The sequence below is a fragment of the Varroa jacobsoni genome, unplaced genomic scaffold (assembly GCF_002532875.2).
Source record: "Varroa jacobsoni isolate VJ856 unplaced genomic scaffold, vjacob_1.0 scaffold_96, whole genome shotgun sequence".
Classification (NCBI taxonomy): domain Eukaryota; kingdom Metazoa; phylum Arthropoda; class Arachnida; order Mesostigmata; family Varroidae; genus Varroa; species Varroa jacobsoni.
In genome coordinates, this window is record NW_019212998.1 from 260,315 (window position 1) to 276,839 (window position 16,525).

Sequence of the window (16,525 nt, forward strand, 5' to 3'; positions counted from 1 at the left end):
TCACTGTTTGCCTAAGCCACTTTTGCAGCAAAACGAGACATTTTTAAAATACTTTTATTTAGTTCCCAAATTAGTCACAAATATACCCTTTAGCAAACCAGGTGTAACCATTTTTGAGGATGCAATGTAATTACGAGCAGTCAGCCAACGCTCCATTAGACAAATAACGTTATACGCTCAATTAGTGTAGCCTCGCAGTACCGTAGACACAGTTGTTCATTATTAAGAATTCGAGTTTCATCATTATTCAACTGGCCAGCGGCATCCGTTCAGCAGAAAACAGTGGCCTTCTGTTTCCGAGCGCGGCAGTTTCGAATGATCTTGGGACCTGCGAAGGGATTTTGCCACTGGGAAACGCGGGTGCGCCTGGAATTAGCGCAGTGCTAACCATCACCGCCCCCATCATGTGAACACGCTGTTTTATAGTCCAGGAAGAGTTAGAGCTTCGCGGATGGTATTAGACTGTTTCTCTACCCGACGTGTCGGTTACAGAGAACAGAAATGCAAATGTAATTGGTGACTGGTGGACAAACACCTATACGCCTACTGGCCCACCAACTTGTATCAGTCTGTGTAACAGTAGGTCCATCGATACGAACTCGAATGCTTTCGAACGGCCGGCAGAATTGTGTGTCTGTGTGGAGTACAGTGTGAAAGCAAAAGGTGCTAAAAAATATTACGGGATAAAGCAGATTCACTACGACGCTGTTTTGGAGGGAACCAACAGTCCGCTCGCACCAAACACACATACATACTACGTATGAAACGGCGGATAGCGTGAATAGATGACCAAAATTCGGTCGTCCATTGGGTCTTTGGAAGAACAAATGGATAATGGAGATCATCAGCATCAGAAAGCGCTGGACGAAGGCAATGGACAGAGGCAAGAGTGGTGCGTGCTCCTAAAGGTAGACTCTGCAGCCACGTGCAAGTGTCGGCTACTACTCGACAAGGCTCGCTCGCCGGGTTTAAGCAGTGTCCAATTCCCCTCTGTTCATGCGTAAACGCTGCGAGACTGCCGCAAACATGGTTGCGTTCATGGTCGTTGGCGATGGTTGGTCTTAAACCAGGGCACAGCCGAAGAACTGTCCCTCTTCCATGTAGATCAGTCGAATGAACCTGGCGTGCTGACCGGTGGCGTCGCGCGGTCGGCTGCAGACGAAATCAGCTAGCGTGGCTGCTTCTGGTCTCAGTTAGCTGTTTTGAATTGGACAGCAGATCGTGGACTATGGGTGGCGGCCAGCACACTGTTCCACTATCCGCTAGTTGGCGATTGCCACGGTCCTGGCATGAACCTGAAAAGCGATGCTTGCATTGCTGTGATGGGCACCCAGCACCGCCGCTGCTAACGGCCTAATGGACAAATACTCGCGTTTGGCCGAAGCGGCCTTCTGCAACCTGGGTTGCATACTGTTCTCATGTCTTCCTCTGCTGAGCATCGCGCTAGGTGCTTCATGTAGACGGCAGGACGGCATTCGCCCCGGAGTAGCTCATATGGAATGAAAGGTTGTGTAAGCAAGATACATTTTTTTGGCGGACTCATGAACACAATAACCGAGCTAGCAACTTTAGGATGACCGCCTTGCATTAAATGTTCGCGGATCATTCGCTGCATAAAAACACATAGGCGAAATTCGTGTGTAAATAGTGCTTAGAAGAGAGTCAGTGGGATAGAAGGATTCTACGGGACATCGTAGATCGTATGCAGAGTTGGCTGCTCGCAGCTGGCTACAGCAAAGGCCGCTAGCGATCTTGGCCTTACGAAACTAAACAAACCTTCCCCGTTTCTCAATCAGCATGGTTAGAACGTCTAATGAGTTTGATTCTCTGTTATTTGAATTGCACGGACGAAGTGTTTTTAACTTAACTTTTGAACTTGTGAGCATCACATATTCTAAACAAATACGAAGTTTCGTAGATTGATAATGTCGAATTGTCATGGCAAAAGGGTAACGAACGGGAACAGATAGGAAATGGATAGGAATGGATACATTCCCAAATCGATTTGCACGTTGCGAAATTTAACTGCGGTCCGATTAGATATAATATTATAATTATCATCATGGTCTTTATCGGGTATATTCCATCCCAACCATCTATTTGTTTAACCCGATGCTAAAAATTATTGGCCAGACAGCTTAATTCAAATACAAATTTTACAATATGGCAAAATAGCCGAGATAGCCCTGCACAACTTATTCATTTGGAGCTCTGTTGCTGTTGTTATCATGGTTGTCGATGCGATGGCATTGTTGCGGTAACTTGACTACTAATCAAGTTCTGAACGGGGCGCGAGTTGAAAGCAAAGCATAGAGTTCCTAGCTGAGTTTGTCGACAAGAGACGGTTAAGGCGAATTAGCACGGAGAAAGTATTCGGTAACGTGCAAAAAACAAGAGTGCGTTGTCGACCAGAGGTAGGCGAGGCACTAGCATCGGCTAGGAGACGCGTTTCGTCAACGACACAGCGTACGCCGACGGAAGCCTCTCTCAACTCACAAACTCGTCGGGTTAGAGCTGTTCAACCGACTTTTTCCCTCGTACCCCTGGAGTTTCTTCTCGCCCTCCATTCTCTTTCCTGCCCCTTCCCTTACCGCCACGTTCTAAGCCTCGAAGTGCTCCACGCCCCTACTGCTTGTGTCGTTGTCCTCAGATTAGAGCTTTACGACGCCACGGGGGGCCAGGCCTGCTTCTCGATCCTGCCCCTGAGGCTGTCGCCGCATTGCGGCTGCTGCCGTTATGCCCACGCGCCTCTTCCGATTTTCGCTTTTCGTCACGCCACGGCACACTTACTTTACGGTGCAGCCTAGAACGCAGTCGGGTACCCCAGTGCCGCTAGCGCCATTGTACCAGTGGCTAGCAAGCAAAAGCAGTAACACTAACCACGACCCCGCAAGTTAGTCTCCTGAAGGAGTTTACTCGGTACCTCACCGGTCCAGCCTTCGCCATGGCCAACGCAGGTCCTCAATTCCCTCTCAATTTTAGCTAGAGTTCGCTTCTTCCCGTGCAGCCCAGCCGCAGTAGCAGCAGAAGAAATAGGAGCGGTGGTCTGTGCGCTAATCCAAAATTTGCACGGGAAAGATTTTATAATTAATTTATATATCTTCTCGGATGCAGTTGCTGCTGCATGCGTGGGCTTCGAGCGAATGGAGGTGGGCTACTGCGTCTACTCTGAGCGATGCACGCGTTTCGACCCTGCGTAAGCGACTGGTGGAGCGGGGGGTTGCGCCTTTGGGGGCTGCGGCAGCCTACTGCCACTAACAACACCACTGTTGGTTAGCATAGCAAAAAATCAAAATACTAATTATCATAGCCAAGATAAACCCCGTCGCTTCTCCCGAAGAGAAAGCTGGTAAGATTGGGTTAAGCAAGTAAACGACTTAAGGGCGCTGGGTCTTGCTTAGCTCGCGGACTTCGTAAGCGAAAATTCTCTTTCTTCAAGAAGCAAATACGGTAATTGAGATTTGGTATGAGTAGATGAGAAAGAATATGTCCTATAGTAGGAAAGAAAATGACTCGGCGAACCGAACAGGACAGAGGGCGTATTGCTGCAGGAAAAAGGTGTGTGTTATAGTAACTAATGTGATTTGAGCTCATAGCAAATTTGGCTGCCGTTCCCTACGTAGAAAGTTGGTCCGATTGGTCTTTGGACCCACGAACAAAGTTTAGTAAAAAGCTCATTGACAATATGGTCGAGATACGATGGTAGTATTAATAAACTGACAAAAATAGAACAACATTGATAGCATCGAACGCTTCGTCAAACAACTACATGTAACGGTTATTTGTTGAAGCTTTTTGTGTAGCTAGTATTGTGATTCAATATCTTTGCTTAAATATCTCTTTTGTTGAAGGGCATCTGCGATTCAAGCTGACCATGTTATGACACAATCTAATTGCCCTCTTTACACTGGCGAAAGTGGTTGTTAAGGGAGAAGACCAAAAGGATGCCGTGCAAATGCGATGTCGAGTTAAAAATGAAAGAAAATTCCCAAAAATAACTATAACGCTCGTATGTGTGTCCGACGCGAAAAACTAACCAGCCAAACAGTGTTTATACAGGAGGACTAACAACTAAACGAGGTGTTCCCAAAAAATGAGGTCAGTCTAAAGCCATTCGTTAAAAGCAAGCCAGCCGTTAATCCCAACAGGCTACAATTACAATCGAATAGTGTGAAATTAGGAGAAAAAAGATTTTCAATTAAAACAAGAAATCTAAGATGATAAATAAACAAAATGTCCGTAGCGTTATTTCGAGACGCTGCTAACGTCATCCATTATATGCATACACACAACTATAAAATATATATGGCACTTCAACACACGAAATTGCTAATAAATGATTCATAAGGATTATGTAAGATTCCATATAACATAACATAACAATATGACCTCTAATTTCCATTCGTTAATACGAACAGCATTTAGATAGTCATTGTTGGGCAAGAAAAAATACGCCCGTTGTACTCCCTAAATAGAAACAGCTCAATCATCTTTCTTATCGCACTGCATTAAAGTCGGCTTGTCTCTACTTTTTTCTATAGAAAGAAACTATTATGTGCCCTATAAGCGATGCATCTCCAATAGCAGTAATGGCTGTGTAGCGTTGTTCCCTAAGAACGGAAGTTAGCTGAAACGAAGTTACAAACGAACCGATTTCAGCAGCCGTACACTCCCATAAATGCTATTACATTTTGTTTACGTTGCTGTTGCTGCTGCTGCTGCTGCAGTCGCTGGATTGGCTATAACGTCCGGGGTATCTTGACCCCGAGATGGGTGCCAGCGGGACAGTGGGCTGTATATCAAAGCTAATTTTAACTCTTCTTATAGCCTAAGTCTCTAACATCTGCGGCGCAGCATCCGTCCACTTCACCAGCAACTATGAGCAAGCGCTCGTCGGGGCACACCGACCAGACGTTGCTTGTTAGGCATAGCCGATAGGAGCTCCATGGCTGCAAACATTCTCCAGCCCACAGTGTCGGTAAGCAGTGTTCTTTGCCATGAAGTCATAGCCGAACAGCACCATATCTAAGAGCTATAACCTGTCTCTACAGGCAGGTAACAATGTTTGTCCTGGGTCGACTGGTCGACTTGGCTCCAGACCACCTCTTTAGGAACAGCGACGAAGCACCTATTCAGCAGAATAAATCTTATTGCTAGCTTGTTCGAGTCGATAGTTTGTTAAATCGTAGTTAGATAATGTTATTATTTGATGATGGAAGAGGATTTCATGTAAATATAGTCTGCGCTATGTCCATACGGCAAACTCGCTGCAGTAGACTTGGCAGTTAAGCCTACAATATGGTCTATTAGGTGGTAATAGCCAGGAAGCGACAGAGTCATGTCCTTCCTCAATGTAGCCTGCAGTCCCGCTTCTGTTCAGCTAAGGAGACAGCTACTGTCTGCCTCATCTCACCCCCTTTAAGGGGCAGGCGATCAAACATTCTTTAGTACGTCCAGCGCAAACCGCACCCCTCTCTTCGTCTCGACACTATCCATAATACTTGCTAAACCCCCACATAACCCAGGCTTTTCTCGTTTCCCTGTGAGAAGTCAAGGCGAGGCGCCAGAAGAAACACCCTTCTGTATATTGTGTATTGACTGCATCGTGGGCAACCGTTGCTGCCAAAAACAACAGCCAACGCGGACATATATTCCCTATGAGGGCTATTTATGTGTATCTGCGTTTTAGTCTGCTCATGCGCCAGCTTAGCTTCGTACTCAGTTGTAAGGATACGATCCTGCGATAGCAACAGGATGCGCTTCTTTCGCTTGTCCAGCCGCGCCCTGGATTTTTCCCATATCCAGTATCAGCATGCCTCCGGAAGCCAGACGGCGACACTAAATTACGAAAGGCTATATCTCTTCTAGAAGGTTCGATCAGAACGGAACCCTTCTATCATGATATTCCTATGGTAAAGACGACTGGCCAGAGGACAAAACGATACAGTGAAGATGCATTTTAGGTTTGAAGAACGTTAGCTATAACAGTTCGTCTTATCAAGAAAGGGTCTAGAAGAGCACGCTCTGACGAGAACAGAAACTTTGATTACTGGGGATTTTAGCAAACCGACTAAAGGGACTTTTGGAAGGAGGACGATGCATCCGGAGTTATCGATGCCTTCTGCGGATACTGGATTTATGTATGAGGTTCAGCGTGGCAACAAAGACCGCCGGTTCTTAATAGCCGGGGCATAACATCATATCGTCAATTCCTGTCGCTACCAGCGGTCGGAATGGGCGACTGGCCGATGTCAATGATGCCTGCGTTGCTATGTCGGTCCTCGAGGATCTCGCTGATCAGCTGTATCAGAAAATGCAGCGTCCTAGCGGAGGCCGAAGAAAGGCTGGGGCTGCGTGGTCGTGCATCTATTTTGCAGATAGTCAGGTTAAACGCTTGCGTTACAGCGTACTTTCCAAGAGAAGGATAGGAAGGGTATTTCGGACACATGGGGGAGGCAAAGCCGTATTGGGCTTCCGTGTACGGTTTGTCTCCCTTCGCAAACGTTCTCATAATAAACCTTTACAGAACAAACCAGCACGCTGGACGCCCTGTCCGCGGATGAGTTGTGGCCGGCCATAAGCTCTAAATAGAGGCAGGCGTCTTTGGCGAAAAGAGGTAGGTGGACCCACGATGCTATCAGGGATGGACGGACAAGGTAGGGGCACAACATCACACAAACTCCAAGCTTCGAGCTTTCAAGGCTGTACTTAGTCTTCAGATGGTGTCATGCATTGGCACATGGGCATCAGACGTAGCTCGTGCAGCGCAAAGGTGGCCCACTGGCCAGTGCTAACGGAGTGGTCACCCCAGTACACGGTACTTTGTCGATCTTCCACGGCGTGCATCTACCCCGTTTACGCACACTCCACGTCGCACCCTGCCTTTCCGCTTCGCCGAAATTCGATAGGGTGAGTCCCTAAAGACTGCAAAGGCATAAGAGAAATGACAGCAATGCCAAACCCTGTTGAAAGCTATTAATTCTCATACAAAACAAGCCGTGTAACCTTATGCGCATAGCAGCCTGCTTTCTTAGATTGCACCTGTCCGTGTGTGTGGCTGAATGTATACACTTCTGAACGCCTCACAGAGACGAACACAAACAAAGCCGGCATCTTTCTTTCTAAATTTTGCTCACGTCAGGACCGGTCGGTCGTCAGCGCGTAGATTACGGAGCGATTTTCGCACTCTCGTAGAAATATATCAATGGCTACTAATCCAGTCAAGAGCTGATGATTTCCTTCATAACGCCGCACCATGAACTCTGTGAGCTGCGCGTTTTTTAATGATACTGCCTCTTAAAGTGACGACATACTCATTTGACAAGAGACGGAAACTCTTTTATGTCAGTGCTTTTATCTCATTCTGCTGAACGTAAACCTCAGTGGATCGAAAATAAGCTACGTAACATGGGCTCGCTTTCTTTTACGAACACCGACCGAAAAGAGCAGGTATTTAGACAGAATGACTGGCAGCATCAAGACGATGAATCAAGAGTTCTCAATAAATCAAACTATTAATAGCTTATGTTTCGAGTGACAAGCCATTCTGCTACTTATTCACACGAAGCTGGCTTAAATACTTTGGTATATCGAATATAACATTGTGATTGGAGTCACTGTTTTGGTTACTGGCGCCCCGGTGATTTTGTCTGCATGTGGGTCAAACTCGGACAAAGGCCACAGGGTCACCACATAATCACTAAACGAATGTAGCGGATGCTGCATCTGGCGTTGTTTAGATCTGCTTGTTCTGTCTATGCCATATAATAAGTGATTGTAGCAAAAATTGGCAAATTAGGCACCAAAAGCGAACGCGTTGCAACGACCAATTAAAGAGGGACGCCAGAGTCTGCATGAACGCAAGTTGAACATGAAATCGATGGATGAATTTGGTGAATGACACTGCACAGTATTGTGGTAGTCTCGCAGAGGGGTGGTCCGTCACCCCTAATTGCACTTGGCCGTTTGTCGCTGATTTCTTGGCATATAACACATGGGTAGTTTTATAACCAAGCGTTGTTAGCAGAATCAAATCTCAGTCGCGTATCGGCGAAGGAAGGACGCGCAGAACAGGGTATCGGATGGTGGATACTTCTCCCTCGTTTACTGTCAGGTGGGGCTTTTTGCGAACTGCATGAAGTAAATAAGCTGGCTAGTGGCTAGACTCAGCGGCCAGTATGTGTGCTATGAACCGAGAGCCTAACGCTAACTCAGTCGGGAAAAGGAGAAAAAAAATTGCAGGGAACGCAGATGCAGATGTGGACTTCGCGAATAGGATTTCGTCATTAATCTTCACCGCGGTGATACTAGGGAGTCATTGGTTGTGACAAAGTGGCCAAGGGAATAATGCCATCGTTCGGGGAAAGATCGGGAAACGAATGGCAAAACAGTAAAAAATGAGCTAGTGTAGAGAGTAGAGGGATCCATGAAATCAAAGGAGATCCGCACGGGCGAGAAATAAAAAAGTCCTAACCGTTTCAGTTGAAAAGAAATATGCTGATTTTTATTATACATTTGTTTAATGCTTCTCAAACAACAAACAAAAAAACAAGCAACACAGAGCGAAAGTAGCTGGGGCTGAGTCCAGCCAGTCGATGAGACCGGATTGTGGAAGCGCTATCCATAATATGATCAAGATAAATGAGCAGAAAAGAACGGGTTGTTGAAGAAAATGGCCAAGTTCCTTATTTTTTTGTTGTCTGCTTGAAATGCAGTAGCACGACATTTTCCCTTACCTGCACTTATTCCCGTGATGGTGCAGTGATAACGTCTCTGTTTACTAAGCTTAAGGACACGTAGCAATTTAGATTCGAGTATGGATATAGACAAACTTTGTTTCATGATAGAAGAAGCCAGCCATACGAAACAATGCATCATAACTTCAGCGGCCGACAGAAAAGCCGAGAAATTGAATTTGATGCATATTGTGTATTTCTCATCGGAACCGTAGTCTCTATTTCCTTTTTACACTAGTTTTTACTCCTCGATTACTGATACTATGAAAGACATATGTTATTTTAGTTGGTTGAATAGCACAGCTTATTCTTGTTGTTATGGAAAAAAAGAAACGCGTACACACATCAACGCCATTGGAAAAAGCTGTTCCAATGTATCGTATACTAGAGACGGTATATGCGGTACACGTTGTCGGTTTTACATTAGGGTTCATGTTTAGCTATCCAACTCTTTTTTTTATCATATGCCCCAGATAAACATCAAGTGGTTTTCTCCTTTTTCCATTGCTAAAAGCGTCAGTGGACAGTACCCTGCATTAGTTTTCGTTGAATATTTATCAACTTAGATCCGTAGCATCCCACAGGACCACGCAAGCACACATTTAACATACACACATAGGCCCAGTTTCACGTTGCTCGACAGTGGGAAGCAATACAGAACAACTTCGATCGCCTCCATAGCGAGGGCTGTCTATGTGTCATAGATTGCGCTTGCCCCCTCCTTTGGCCCTGCTCTCTCTGCCGCTTCAACCCAGTTAACTCGGCTAAGGAAAGTCAAGACAAAATTATTCAGCAGAGAGCCACTGGTTGCATAGTGCCGGCTAAGGCCGTTTGTTTCTTGGAGGGTCTTCGTCTTCTTTTTCTTGGTCTTCCCCTCGCAAAGCCCCGCAGCCCCAACCGCCCCGTCCTGTCTATGTCGAATACGGTCACTCAGCAAAAGCATTTCTTTACGCACGTTTCATTCGCCTCGCTATTTGCCTCCCTTGAGCTGGGCTTCTCCATCCTGAACGGAGTGTGCATCTCCTGAGCTCTCGTACTTCCAACAACGAGTTCCCTCTGGCCCTTGCCGGGTTAAAACCGCGAGCAGCTGAAGCACTGATTCGTTCCGTTGGGCCGAAAGCTACCGAGCGACTTGTTGTACTAGGTAAACGGACCAAAACGCTTATCACAACGGACACTTACTAATAAACACTATTATAACGCTTTAGCGCGATCCTATTCGTTGTAGACAGCAGCAGGGCGACAAGAACATAGCGGTGGTTGAAGTTCTCATTGGTGACTGCCACTACTGCACTGTTGCAGGGTTTATCTTGCAGTCCATTCTCGATCCGGCAACGAGGGACCGACGAGGTGAACAAGCGACGATTGCGGTTACAAAACTCTTATTTCATAATCCAATTAAGCAATGCGGCAGCAGCAGCATCTAGTGAAGAGGCCAACATGCGTTAAGATGCTGAGGGGCTAATTTTGCTTTAACTTGAAACTCGATTGATATAGTTTGGCAGGCAAACTAAAAGCTCATCTGCTGGACCGGGCCGGCGTTCATTTATTGGGAGCGGGTCTAAAAAAAAAAAAAAGGCGGGAAAAATTGCTGTGGAGCACCAATTTCTCTGGGATCGAATCATGTCTATAGCTCGACTCGGACAGGGATATACGTAGCGTTTATGCACACACATTATATATATCTACAATATATATGCGATGTTTTTGTGTAAGAGTAGGTCTCGGTTACGCGACGAAGTGGAACTGTTAAGTCAAGGACATGAAATATCGTGTCAATGGTATATGAGATTGAAAGCTAACTTCATTCAGTGATGCGAATTGGCCAAGCACTAAGTACCACGTGCGTCTATGTCATGTGCTTAAAATGACGAGTCAGAAAATAAAAGATGACTCGGGTTTTTGTTTAAGTGGTCAGCTGTCTGAGAGTCAACAGGAATCTAATATAAACTTACCACGCAATGCTGAGCGGCGCTGCCTGATAAATGACAACACGCCTCGCATACGTTTCCATCGAGCATTTTTGCTAATTATAGCGAGAATCGTGGTTTGTCGGTTTATCTGAGGACAATAGATACGAGAGGCGTACCGTACTCGTCTTTTAAGCCGCAACGATGCACTGTGGAGCGCGTTATCGTTTCACCGTAACCATCGGAATATCCTCTCCTTTTAAGTCAGCTACACATTCTCTCAGCCATTAAACATACGAGACAAGCATTAGTCCTTCTTCTGTATAAATGCTATTATGGATCATTGATTGAATTCATATCGGAGCATCTGATTACCAAGATGGCCTCGCGCGTGTAATTATAGTGAGTTTCGGTATCAAACGTTGATTTGCTTGTCATAGAAGTGAGGTATCTGTTTTCTCATTGACTTTATATTTAAATCAGTTATCAAACTGAAATTGCGAACTCACAGATATTGCCTTCCAACTTTGTCTCTGAAAACATATGTTTACGACTATACGATTTGAGCTTGGCCACTGTATCAAATAGGCACGTCGTATCTCTCTTAGTGCACTGTGACAGCGATCTTCTCGGCCACCTTCAACAAGTTTCGGTCTTTAATCGGTCACTTACTTCACTTCTGTGCACGCCCAGTGCGTAACTTCTCATATATCGGAGACACTAAGCCGGCGTATTGGCAAGTAACAGAAAACTGTTTATGGAGGACTCACGTTTTCTTTACCAATATAAACCTAATTAAGAACTAACACCTAGGTCAGGTTGGAACTGTACCACGCTCGGTAAATGTCTACTACACGCCTGACCTCTCTTAACATTTGGCTACGTTCAGTAGTAAAATATAGCCAAGCTGCGGAATCGTCACCCACTAGTTTGGTAACCTTCACAATGCAAACAACCTGTTGATGTTTCTTCTTAAACGAAGCACCTTTAGTAGCATTTTTTCTTACGGAATAATTATAATCACATTAAACGTTAGATTAAACTTAAGCCATATATTGATGTGTGTGTTTATGTATATGTGTGTACGTTGTGCTACAGCAGCGTAGTAAAGGCGTTCTTAAAACTGTTGCCAAAACACATCGTCTAATAGTCCGCAATATGTCTACGCAGAAACCATTCACTGAATGGTAAACGAGCACTTTTACAAATTAATAGTTCAATAAACGGAGTTTGTGTGGATAAAGAGTGATTGTTTATGCCGGCCCAAGGGCAAGTTTGAGGAAAAACAGAGCTGCAGAAACGTTAACGATCTGAAGATGCATCATTGTACCAGATGTTGTTACTCTAGGATGGAGGATTGTTGCGTCGACGATAGAATCTGAAGGAGAATTTATATTCTGAATTCGATTAACTTGTTTACAACGTAGATTTTCAGATGCGAACATCAAATAACTGTTTACGGTGTTCATTTTATACAAATTTTACTTAAAAACTAAAGGCTGATAGTAAGTAATTTGATACAAGAGCCTTTCTTCATTCGTTTGCAACACATATTGAAGTTTGTCCTGGCCGAACGATCTGCCACGGTTCAATCGCATTGCTCCCTTGAACACTTTGCCGCACCCGATACAATGTGTCTCTGAAAATTGCACGCAGCAGTTGCTGTCGCATTAATGTGGATATCCGAAGTAGGAGAACCTCATCTCTGGAACTGAAAACGTCCGCCTTTTGCAACTACATGCGACTGTTATGGAGCTCTGACACTGACCATCTTTCCTCTAGAAGCATTGTATTTGTTGTTCGTTGTCACCGGCAACTCCATCTTCGTTTAGCTGATCATAAGCACAAGGAACTAAGCAAACACGCAAGGTTTGTCAAATCTACGCCAAAATCTGGTGGCGCTTGTGGTGTTGTCATCCGCAGGCACCATTAAGCTGGCAATGCTGGTAATGCCAGGTCTTGCCAAGTCCTGCCGGGACTAGTTCTCCTCAGAGTCAACGGTCACCGCCCCCGGCTCCGCCTTGCCTGCAACGGCCAACTACGCTTCTTTCTCTCTCTTTGCACCATCCCGTTCCCTGTAGGGCCACTCCGCTCACTATTATACTTTGTTCCGCCTACATCTCTCGTTCTACTACCCCGTTTCGCGTTCCCCGTGTGCGATTCACTACATCTCCCCCTTTTCCCCGTAGTTCGCATACTTCCCCTCTCCCATGACTGTTTCTGGGCTTGTCTCGTTAACGAAGCCACGACCGCAATTGCCATCGTCTTCGAATGTTTTCTTCCGTAAACGCAAACGAAAATGTGCATGGTGATACCTACGGGATGATGGGGACTTTATAGGAGATGGTTACGGGGGCTGCCGGAACCCCTGTCTTGTCTCCTCCTAGTACTGTCTTGCTTCCCCCGTAATCTGACAACAACTGAGTTTGCACCCTGCCAGACGATCCGAAGCAATCTAGCGTGGGCTGTTGGTGTTTGGCACCGCTAAGCATCTTCGGCCAAGAGCCACGCAGAGGCCTAGTCAAACCGGGCCAATGGTGAACCATCTTGAACTATACTTTATACATGAGAGTGGGTGTCTGTGTATGTCAGGCAATTGTATGTACGTTAGCATGCAGAACCGTGCATGCGTTTGGTGATGGTGATGATGTTACTGCTGCGGGGTTTTGTTGGTCTGCTCTCGCGTTTGTGCGATGTCCCCATAGAGTATCTAACCCTGCAACCCGCCTCCTTCTGTTTGTGATACTTTGCAACTAAACGATCATCTACGGCCTGGTACTGTAATAAGGTTTCCGCCCGCAGTCCTTCTTGGCCGTTGCCTATCCAGTTTGATTTCATCGAGCATGTTGCCAACGGCTTTCAATCCGTGTAGATCATTGTCCTTATAACACTAACAACACCATAAGGAGACAAACAGATAAGAACTTATTAAAAGGTTTCACCTTCGCTGATAGCACTTGAGTTAATACAAAGAGTATCATATAGGAGACGGCATTTATTCCACGAAAACATTGCTTTTTGTAAGACGATTTTCTAAAAATTTTCGTTTTCTTAAAAATGTCATCAGAAAGTAGACACATTGAGGCTGGAAACAATTGCAATTAACCAACCCCATTATTAATAATTAGAGCATGGCGCAAATACACATTAAATAAATGCCGATAAATATGTTTTTTTGCCCGTCTTCCCATGGCCTGCGATCCCACGGTTGAGTTCAGACGAGTAGCAGCAGCGAGCATTAACATCAGCATGTCGCAAGCTATATGCTGGCTCGAAATTGCGACCGGCCGGCTCAGAATCCTGTTCATCTTTCTTGCAGCACATTTGCCCCAGCCTTCCGCTTACGGTTCCGTTAGTTAGCCTATTCGTTGCTGGGCAAAGCCGTTCGTGTGCGTCTTGTCGACTGCTGTTGCAGCTGTTGGTTTCTTTCGTCGACAAACGTTTCCGCACCCCCGAGTCATTAACCCTTAACAAGGCTAGCCGTCCACTGTAACCAGAGTTAGCATCCGGAGGTTACGCTATTAAGCCCAAACTAGACAGCGTGAAGGGGTAAACGATGCATCGGCTGCTCAAAGCATCATCACCGTCATCATCATCGATATTGTCAACAACAACAACAGACACAAGAAACTCGCTCTGACATATAGGCTCCTTGCGTAGATTCCCTGCGCACAACAAACAGGGAAGAAGGGAATAGGGCCGATTCGTAGGGTGATTTTTGTATGGTAACTCAGCTGCAAAGTTTTGCCTGCATTTGTGTATGTGTGTGTGTCAGTGAGTGTCTTGTTGGCAACCGGCAGCAGTAGAAAGAGGTGAAATGAACCCGCTAAATAAATTGTTTATAGGACGACGCGCAGTTCTAACACTGTGTGTTCCTGTTAGCGATTTGCGTGTGTATATGTCACGAACGTTACGAATCTTTGTCCCAGCACTGTGATTAACGTATCCGTCTTGGACCGGGTTACCAATACCAACAGTAACAATGAGTGGTAATAATATTGCAGTCACTACAATCTTCATCGCACCCGGGCTCTGGGTAGATGGGTCAGTTCGCGTTCGTTTAAAACTCGGGACGCTTGACATCTTCAAGCGACTCGTGCGTCGAATCCCATTAGTTATTCTCTGTTTCCGATCCATCCCTCCAAGTGCTATTTTGTCTAAGCGAACGCAATGCGATGTTTTACTGTGGGTCTTCCTTCAGCTTTTGTTCAACGCTGGCGTTTACAGTCATGCCTTCACACTTCAACACTTTCGTCTAACACACAATCTATGTTTGTCACCACTCTCTTGAATCGCGACATTTTTTTTATGATTATATGTTTTTTTTTTCGCCAAGCTAGTAATTCGAAGTGGCGATAAACACAAAACAATTGGATCGTGAATTGTCTTATAGGAGTCCGCAATGAAAAGTTTTGAATTTCTTATTGATTTATGCAAAGAAGCGATTATAGATATGTTTATTCCGGAAAAGTCAGCAGTAGATGTTTTTGCGTGACACATGTGCGCCGATACAACCTACGTTTGTACAAAATTAACTGTATGTATTTTGAGAATAGTTAGGTTGACTGGTGTGTAAAAGCGAATGTTTTGAATCTTAACTCCCCGTTTGACATAAGATCTTGTTGCATAATTCGATTGTAATGTTTTTCTCATGCTGTTATCTTTTGGCCGCTTTTCTATTCTGCTGGTGAAGATTCTGACTGTGTAAAGTCCTCAGTTTCTTTGCGCTAGTGTTCAACATACACGTACCGGAAGCTTATGCGTATCCCCGCTTATAAAATAAACCAGTTATATTAACTGAGCATTATATGAATGGGAAGTGAAGTCACCGTGAGAATAATCTACTGCTACTCCCATCTTGCACAAGCAAGTCATCGAGGGCTGCTAGTCACCCTAGGATGATAACGCACTATATTAGGGCTTTTTCATTTTGACATTAACCCAGATGAAAATGATCATTCTAATTTATAATTATTGCGCCACATACAAAAGTGCCTATCTGCGTTCAACTATTTGCTAACCCTCTATTAACTATTAGATGACAGTTATAGCAATTTGGCACGTTCTGAAGCATGTTCGAGTCCCTTCCGTCAAATTTCTTCCATCAACTACGTACTTGTTGCCCCGTTACTATTAATAAGCTTAAGCGAGTGCGCTTCTTATTTCCCTTGAGCATCTAAACCCTTAGATGGGATAGCCAACCCCCGTCAGTTGAGCCGTCAATCTGTCGAAAGTAAAAGCAATATTAAACCGCAGAGCTTCCCAACGCTGACGAAAGGGCTCGGTACATTGTTGGGGGGCGTTTCTACGCTAACTAACTATAACCAGCATTGCCTGGGGCTTTCTGAACCCTAGGGGGGACGTTCCACCGTCGAGACGCCGTGAATGTAAGTGGGCAAAGATGAAGAAATGCAATCATTGCACGAAGGTTAAGAACCAGGGACGCTTCCGGAGGTCACAATGATGAAGTTCGCGCAGGTGATAGACAAGTGTCTGAAGAGGATCACAATGCATGCAAATCTGAGGGTAGGATACATATATCTTACCTATGCAGAAATGCGAACCAAATTCGTCCTGGTGATTCTCGACCCCTCTTGAGATCCGTTGAAAGATCTTTAAAATCTCTTAAGGCCCCTAATCCAGGTCGTTTTTCTGAGAGAAACAAGCTTTTGAAATGTAATGCCAATAAAACTAGCTTATAAAACTTAGATAGAGTGAAAAGTTCGTGGCTGTCTAGGCGAAAGCAGTAGGGCCTGTCCCTTGACTTTATTGTTGTTCTCGTATGTTTTTAATAGAAACGCAGCTTACGCGACGAAGGCTAACGCGAGGTATGCGTTTGTTGATTCGATGCATGAACGAATCGAAAAAAAAAACGCGCGT

The 16,525-nt window shown here is 45.2% G+C and overlaps 1 protein-coding gene across 4 annotated transcripts in view; it reads left to right on the plus strand.

The window, feature by feature from the left end:
* Positions 1 to 16,525, plus strand: part of LOC111264388 (uncharacterized) — a 173,547-nt gene that overhangs the window by 151,245 nt on the left and 5,777 nt on the right. The window lies entirely within an intron of this gene.